The sequence below is a fragment of the Paramisgurnus dabryanus genome, chromosome 2 (genome assembly GCF_030506205.2).
Source record: "Paramisgurnus dabryanus chromosome 2, PD_genome_1.1, whole genome shotgun sequence".
Taxonomy (NCBI): Eukaryota; Metazoa; Chordata; class Actinopteri; order Cypriniformes; family Cobitidae; genus Paramisgurnus; species Paramisgurnus dabryanus.
Window position 1 is genome coordinate 50,589,038 of NC_133338.1, and position 9,346 is coordinate 50,598,383.

Here is a 9,346-nt window from a genome sequence, read left to right on the forward strand (position 1 = left end):
AGTAAACAGGAGTTTCCCCCATAGCGTCAGCAAACTGACGCAATGCTTCGTTCCCGTTATTTCAGGGAACCGGGGTTACGTGAGTAACCTAAGCGTTTCACGGTAAGTGTAAATGTGTTTTTTCTAATGAACAGTTGATTCCGTCCCCCGCGATACAAAAAACAGCCATTGCCAATGTTGTCTGATGTGGACATAAAGTAAATAACCTGGAAACACCGAAGTCGCGTTGCCGTGGCAGCTGGGTTTTGGATAAACCGTCGCTTTCCTTTAGTGGGAAACACGTCAGTACTGCCCCGCGTGGTCTCGCTTTTCTCGCGTGTGTGATTAAACATTAAAGTGTAATGTGTGTGATTCGGAAGGGAGAAGCATCATATTCAGATCAACCTATGGCGGTCAGCGTTTTTAAAACCTGTCACTGTTATCAACTGTTTGGATATATAAGCACGAACATAGTTCGTATGTAAATAAACACATGGTTACAAAGACATAAGCTGTGCATGCGCTGTGTGTGTGATAAAATATAGCCAAAATCTCAGTTCTTTATGGTGTGTGTTTATCATCGATGTCTTGGTTATGAAACAGAACTGACAACAAAAGCAGAAAATATATAAAGACGCAAGATGCATGTAATGATAATCACTTAATCAGACCGTAGAAATGGGTCTAAAAGTTTAAACTTTTCTGCCTTCACATGTGTTCGGAAGTTCAATAATCATGTAAACTGTTGGTTAACTTATACGTTACTCAGTATTAAGTATGAGGAATTCTACTCAAACTGTTTCAAGTTTTCCTGATATAATGGAGCTATACACTTGCTAACATGCATTTTGTTTGCCTTTCAGGTGGCTGGCTGCAAAATGATTTGTCAGTGTAAGTTGTGCTCATCTTCTTTTACTGACAGATTGCAAATATTTAAAGGGACACTTCACCCATTTGCATTTAGCTTTGTATAGTTAGAACATGTTTTTCAATGGTCGTGCATCATTTTCTCAGTTGCCACGGAGAAATACAGATTTCAGTGTTGCACTTCCTTCTTTCAATTATGTAAAATCATCATTTTGCATCATTGAAAGCAGGAAGTCCAATATCTTTGTTGAGGGGGTAAGACCATAGATATGTATAAAGGCTAGATTTCTCGCCCGTGCTGCTGGCCAATTGAGTGGAACGTCCGTATTTTGGCGGCCATCTTACCACATGACGCTCACTCGTAGCATTGAGTCTTAACGGTATAGGTACTTTTAAATGACCATAACTTGCTTAATTTTGTACAGATTTTCAAACGGTTTGTTATAAACGTCAAAGATGTACCTATGACACTGCATGCTTATACAAAAAAAATAGAAAAAATTCATGAAAAATGTTGAAGCATCCAGAATTATAGCCCCGTTAATAATGTTTGTAAGAAACCAAACCGTTTGAAAATTGGTATAGCATTGAGCAAGTTATGGTCATTTAAAAGTACCTGCACCATTAACTCAATGCTACGAGTGAGCGAACTGTCTGAGGTAAGATGGCCACCAGGTGAGGACGTTAGAGACTCTGCCGTAAGACATCTAGCTTTTATACATATCTATGGGTGAGACTACAAACACTCCTTTTCTCGGTCAAATAGGAACCAAATTTGAAATGAATGTTACATTTCAACTACAAATATGACACACTTTCATTAAAGATTTATATTTCATCCTCTTCACTTATAAGAAAGAGGATGCAAACAGCATTTGACCTGTGGCGACAGACCATAGTGAAGACATGCCCACCAGTGAAAAACCTCATGGAACTCTGGCCTGCACTCAAATAGAGTCTGAGGTAATGTGTAGTGCCACTTTTTCTTGTTATTCCTTTCCTGATAACCTATACCACAATCAGGGGCTGTTTTATGCTTTATGGGAGGGTTAGATTTACCAGATTCACATAATTAAAATAACTGTGTTGTCTTTTTTAAAAATGTAGGTGTATTTAGACTTCCAACGAATTACAATACAGAACCTGCCCAACATATTCTGCTCTGAGCTTGACCGACATCTTCTTTCTGAAAAAAGTCATCAGTCTAGAAAGACAACCAAAATTGGGAAGACATCTAATGCTTTGACTGAAATCCTAAGAATCTACGATTAACAGGTAAAGATATTGTTAAAGATTTTATGGGTGTAATTCTTAATTGAAAGAGGAAAGTTGAAAAGCATTTGACAAGTTTAATGATTCAATTTTGAATGCTACATTTTCTTCACTTATTTGTCTGATTGCATTACAAGTTTAACATTTACATTTCAGTTATGTTCCATGGTGTTTTATCATTATAGGAGGTACGTGACATACACACCAAGTGTATCACTGCTCTTTATCTCCTTCCAGTCTATCAACATGAGGACGTCTCAGGGTTCTTCAGGACCTGCACAGTGAGTGGTTTTTTTTTTTTTGTGGAAAATATACACTACTATTATTAGAAGAACATGTTTTTCATGATTTTACATTTCCTTTGGTGTGTAAGTGTGTATTAGTACATGTTAATGATATGCAAAATGTACAAATCCAATGTAAACAATGACGTGAGTTATTGTGTCCAACTTAAATCTCTTTTCTTGGATTACAACAAACACATGGATTGTAGGCAACAGTTTACTTCCTAAGCCTGTTGATGTGGACTCGACGGTCATTATCATAATCCCGCCCGCTTATGTTTTCATATTTAAAGAATTTACTACTGACTAAACCATGATTCAAACACAAGTTTTGAGCAGTGCAGAGTAGCGCTGGTTGTTTGTCGCTTCTACGATCACAAATGCAGGCATGGTTTTAACGTTTTAGTATCCTTACCTTACCAATCTGTTATGTTCTGCGTAACACAAAACTCGTGATTGAGTCATGGTTAAGTCTTCTTTAAATCTTTAAAAATTCTTTACAGGCTGTGAGTCAGAAACAGGCGGGATTATGATAATGACCGTCGTGTTCACGCCAACAGGCCATGGAAGTAAACTGTTGCCTACAATCCATGTGTTTGTAGTAGTCAAGAAAAGAGATTTAAGTTGGAGAGGATAACTTGCGTCATCGATAACTTAACATGTACTAATACACACTGACAACCCCCCCAAAAAAATTTAAATCATGAATCGGATAATAGGTGCTCTTTAAACAAGATAAGGCATTTATCTTTATAGGTTTTTGAGCATATTATCAACTTGGATGTACTGGTAGCTTGGCTGGCTCCTTTAGAACACTGATTTTCTGTTTTTCACATCCTTATGTGTTCCTTGTTCACACATCTTTAAAAATCACTTTCTGTCTGTTGTTCTGTAGCAATATTGTTTGTTTAACATATGTCATGACTAGATTTATGCCTTTATTTTTGCACTAAACCTGCTGTAAATAATTGAAAATTTTTCTAAAATTAATTAATAAAAAACTATTTACCCTTGGTATTTGCCATGTGTAACCAGTTTTTGCTTTAATATCTGTTTTATTTTGCAGGACACATCTGATGAGCCAGAGCTTTAAGATGTTGTAAAGGCCCTCCTTACAGTCATCATAGATGACGACACAAGTCCAGTTCACTTCCAGCCTGAGAAAATCTGTCATCGTTGAAAGCGAGATTTGGTCAACCTCTGCAGATTTACTGATGCCTTTCTGGTAATGTTTGGACTGATCTATGCACTACACCTCAGCTATCCCAGGCGACTGACAACACACTTGAATTCACTCAAATGTTACTTTGCCTTGATGATGGAAAAGTGTCATCCAAGTAACAGAGTCTCAAAAAGGACTTGATGTGTATGTATCCTTCTACACTGTATGCAAACATGCAACATCATAACACACAGTACAAGGAGTCAGACTGGCATATGAGGAGCAAAGGTGTGTAACACATATGATGTATTTAGCTAGTGATACCACTACCAGTCTTAAATGTATAACTGATGATGACAAAGTTTTTTTTCTCTGCATAATAATAGGAACCCAGGCAGTAGCATCGTTTCACAATGTTTCCATCATCATCATCAGTGGATGCCTTTGCCGTCTGTAGCCTGAGATTTCAGATTTGCAGCAAAAAAAAATTGATTTTCTCATTTATTGGAATGCTGTGCAGGTATTTAAGTATTTTAGTAACTGTGTTAAATAAAGTAGTATTTACTTTTACAATAAATTAATTGCTTGTTTATATTTTACAGGTATTTGTACCTTGCAGCCATCCATTACAATGTCACCAAGCCGTAACAAAAGCAGGAGAGGGAAAGTACAAGGCTATGTTCCCAAAACACACAAGTGACATACCGTAAGCAGTAATGTTTTATTTCAAATACATTCATAATTAAAAACTTAATGTATGAAGCAGGGAAATAAATGATCAAAACAAAAGATTTATTGACTGCAATATTTCTACAGTTATGTGGATGATGTGATCAGGCTTGTGTTTGATGAGGTATTTGAAGATAAGCTGAAGGAAGCCCTGATTCCAATGGACCTGGCATCACAGTTTGAGAGACCTTCAAAGGAGGACGTGATTGCATGCCATCTTCAGTGCAGGGGTCGTCGAAAGCCAAAATTGTGACCGATCTGATCAGGAAGCTCCAAGCGTATCTGGAGAACAACACACGACAGGATGATAACCTTTTAGTGTCGTCTTAAATAGCACCAGCTGACAAAGCTTTGATATGCCATTTATCTGAATAGATAGCTGTAAGAAATGAATTGAACAATTTTTGAAACAAGAGCACAATATGGTTACTAAAGTATGTTTATTTGTATATTGTTTAACATTTAAATATATATTTGTAATAAATAAAAAAAACTTTTGACTGACTATTATATTTTCTTTAAAGTTACATCTTTTGTTCTTTTGGGTACTTTGTTACTATAATGATACTTTAGTGTTATTGGTTTAAAAATGTAATAAAACTTACTCTAGTCCTGCACCTCAAAGGCTTATAGTCGGTACAATAAATGTTCTGTGTGTAGGGATTTAGACAATTTGTGCAAAACCTGGATGATGAATCACGCAGGTAAGAGGCCCTGGAACCTGTTGCATTCTCCTTAAAACCTAATAAGTAAAAACATAGCACTTATAAGTAAGCGGTTTTTCATAATAAAGTTTACCATAGTAAAATAATGTAGAACTAACATTCATTGCAATTAATACTTTTTTTGTGCTACATTTGGTGTTTCCATATAGTTTGCACAGTGAAATAGTATGTAAGCAGTCTTTTATAATACAGTTTACTATAGTAAAATAATGTTAACAAATGAATTAGTTTTATAATCATTTCAACAAATACTTTCTATGTGCTACATTTGGTGTTTCCATATAGTTTGCACAGTAATATAGTATGTAAGCAGGCTTTTATAATAAAGTTTACTATAGTAAAATAATGTTAATAAGTGAAATAGTTTTATAATCATTTCAAAAAATACTTTCTATGTGCTACATTTGGTGTTTCCATATAGTTTGCAAAGTAATGTAGTACGTTATACTGTATAGACTATTGTACTTAATTTATGAATCCCATTCATTCAGATAGCCTATGGATTTTTCCATTCGGCGGAATAAAATAATTAAATCAAGACGAGCTGAATATCATACACTGTTAAGACTGGACAAAACGGTTAGTTTTGTAGGTGTTTAGCTTGGGAGTTATACTCGGTTTAACAAAAAATGGGAATAATAATACAACAGAATATTTGGAATTGGGGAAAGCAGAACATGAATTCACAAATCACAAAAAAATGTAAAATTAGATAAATTAGTTAATGATATTGCGCAAGTGCTCTCGGTCTCTTCAAGGTCTACGCGAATTAGAGATTTGTTATAAGACTCAGTTATACATCACATCTCTTCTAATTGCACAGAAAAAATGAATCAAATGATGCGCATTTAAGTCGGATTTTTATGGAGAATAGGCTTTGTGACCGTTTAACCCCACGTGGACCGAACAAGAAACGTATGCTTTCATGGAGTCCGTGTATGACATCTCCTTTATTTAGTTTTACATATTTTTATTTATATGCATTTAATAATACCGTAAGATCATATACACTGTAAAAATGATTCAGTGGCTTTGTAAATGTAGGCTATCTAAAATAAATGATTAAATTAACTTAATGTCAGTTATGTGTTTTTTTTTTTTAGTTAGACGAACCCACATAAATGACTAGAAATAGATATTTTGTTTAAAATGTACATATTTTATTTGATGTATACGCCTTAATAATATAAGTATTTAATTTACAGATTATTTTAATCAATATATTTGATAATGTCAGAATTATATATTTAAGTTTTTGAAACTGTAATAATTGCTTTCTTCTAATTAATATTATTTGCATTTAAAATCAACTTAAAAAAAATGTACGTTTTACGCCTAACTTGAACTATGATGTACTTACTATTTTTACATTGATATTATTTGAGTAAATGTAGGCAAAAAAATAAATTAATAATAAGTAGAACAAATGTTAATTAAAAAAAATCCCATATAGCCAACAGGTTTTAATCAGCAACAGAGAAACTGCGCCTTTTGCCGATGACAAACACCTCAGAAACTCCTCGAATTTATGAATTTTTACACTCACAATATGATTTTATTTACTTACTACAAAAATATAACTCATTATACAAATTTATTCAACACCATTGCACACTTTATATCGAGTTTCATACCATGTAAAGGAAAACATGATAATATAAAAAGTACAGTAATGCAGAAAAGCGCATTACAACCATGTCCAAGCTATTAAAAACGTTCAGATGCAAAAATGAACTAAATGTACAATTAGATAAACTAGTTAATGATATTGCGCAAATGCTCTCGGTCTCTTCAAGGTCTACGCGAATAGAGGTTTGTTATAAGACTCAGTTAACATCACGTCTCTTCTAATTGCACAGAAAAAATGAATCAAATGATGCGCATTTTAGTCGGATTTTTATGGAGAATAGGCTATGTGACCGTTTAACCCACGTGGACCGAACAAGAAAACGTATCCTTTCATGGAGTCCGTGTATGACATCTCTTTTATTTAGTTTTACATATTTTTATTTATATGCATTTAATAATACCGTAAGATCACAATGTATACACTGTAAAAATGATTCAGTGGCTTTGTAAATGTAGGCTATCTAAAATAAATGATTAAAGTAACTTAATAAAATCTTTTAATGTCAGTTATGTGATTTTTTTTTTTTTAGTTAGACAAACCAAAATTAATGACTAGAAATAGATATTTGGTTTAAAATGTACATATTTTATTTGATGTATACGCCTTAATAATATAAGTATTTAATTTACAGATTATTTTAATCAATATATTTGATAATGTCAGAATTATATATTTAAGTTTTTAAACCTGTAATAATTGCTTTCTTCAAATTAATATTATTTGTATTTAACATAAAAAATGTACGTTTTACGCCTAACTTGAACTATGATTTACTTACTATTTTTACATTGATATTATTTGAGTAAATGTAGGCAGAAAAATTAAATAATAAGTAGAACAAATGTTAATTTAAAAAAATCCCATATAGCCAACGGGTTTTAATCAGCAACAGAGAAACTGCGCCTTTTGCCGATGACAAACACCTCAGAAACTCCTCGAATTGAATATTTGCACTTACAACATGATTTTATTTACTTACTACAAAATATAACACATTATACAAATTTATTCAACATCATTGCACACTTTATATCGAGTTTCATACCATGTAAAGGAAAACATGATAATATAAAAAGTACAGTAGGCTAATGCAGAAAAGCGCATTACAACCATGTTCAGGCTATTAAAAACGTTCAGATGCAAAAATGAACTAAATGTACAATTAGATAAACTAGTTAATGATATTGCGCAAATGCTCTCGGTTTCTTCAAAGGTCTTCGCGAATTATTTTGTTATAAGACTCCGTTACCATCACGTCTCTTCTACTGAAAGTGTACACAAAAAAAGACGAATGATCCGCGTTTAAGTCAGATTTTTATGAAGAATATTTGACTGTTTATGTAACTGGCAAAAGAAAACTTTGTGTCAAAAAGCTTGCATGTGACATCAAAGTACTGCCAAAGCACCGAGAATCCCTGTCATGTTACTTCAATATCATATAGTATGCTTAAAGCATAAAGTCGAGCACACATTGTCGTCAGTATGCCCTACTTGAAACACGACTGCCCTCTACAGGTTTTTTATTTCCTGCGTCCCCCACCGAATCCCCCGTCTGCGGGATCTCGCAGAATTTCGGAAGTGCTCGCGGCATTCTGCTTTCAGAGACGCGCATTTTTAAAGGCCACATCTGTAATTACCTTTTGGATGTCTTTGCAACACATTTTCGTCTTCGTTTAGCATTCTGGCAGAGCTAAGGACACCTAAAAAAGTTAAATCCAATCGCGTTCATTGACGGAGATCGTTTATATCGTAACGGCCGTCTGAACTCTCTGGATCGAGCTCGAAGTGGTAAGGCAGTACAGACACCATCGTTTATAGAGAAATATAGCGCTTGTTTACGTTGCCTGTGACTCTCAGTCAGAACCGGAAAACCCACGCGTAGTCAGGGGCGTAACCTTTCAAACACACGCCGAACCCAGTTGACCAATAACAGTTGAGTAGTCATCTGACCAATCCGAATACACTAGACATTTTGGGAGGCGGAGACAGGAACTAAACCGAGCGTTTTCCAGACTGGCAGAAATCGGTGAGGTATGTAAGCAATTTATAAGACTCACAGTGCATTAGTTCAAGTTTTAATAACATGTATGTATTATGGGATATTACAATAAGGTGCTAACGTGCTAATTTATTAGCATAATTGGTGCTCTTTAAAAAAATAACTATAATGATACCACAAAAAACACATATTCAATACGCAAACATTAATAAACTCAAATGTACCATCCATATTTCGACTGGTTGTTAAGCATTTCTGCAAAGGTTATTCTCCAGTGTAATGCTTGAAACGGAAGTCAAAACACACAGCTTCACTAAAATGCAGAAGTTGAGTGACGTAGTTGTGAAAAGGATCTAGTAGCACTATATATTTTTTACTTTTTGATAACATGTTAAACTACTTGCAAAGTGAATTCGGCACAGAAATACTCTGTAACACGTCCAACTGCTTCTTTGAAACTTTGCATTTGTTTAGCATGAGGAAACAACTCTATAACTGTGTTAATAAGTCAGAATGCATAAAAAACATCAAGCCCCCATTTAACATAATCCGACCCTGCTTCCTGTTTCAATAGAATCAAGGTAATTGTAAGGAACCTGATTGAGCAATTTAGTATAGCTACACTTTAAGTATCAGATTTGTGATTTATTGACATTTGAATGTCAATCGATGGCATTTTTGATTGGTTGGCATGTGTGT

General features: G+C 34.4%; 2 long non-coding RNA genes across 2 annotated transcripts; both read left to right on the forward strand.

The window, feature by feature from the left end:
* The first annotated feature begins 1,622 nt into the window (after positions 1-1,622).
* Positions 1,623-3,761, forward strand: LOC135743764 (uncharacterized). Its single transcript, XR_010530576.2, has 4 exons — positions 1,623-1,809; positions 1,954-2,121; positions 2,304-2,399; positions 3,469-3,761. It is a non-coding gene; the product is annotated as an uncharacterized lncRNA (long non-coding RNA).
* Positions 3,762-3,774: 13 nt separating this feature from the next.
* Positions 3,775-4,521, forward strand: LOC135743765 (uncharacterized). Its single transcript, XR_010530578.2, has 4 exons — positions 3,775-3,852; positions 3,951-4,084; positions 4,167-4,270; positions 4,381-4,521. It is a non-coding gene; the product is annotated as an uncharacterized lncRNA (long non-coding RNA).
* The last annotated feature ends 4,825 nt before the right edge of the window (positions 4,522-9,346 follow it).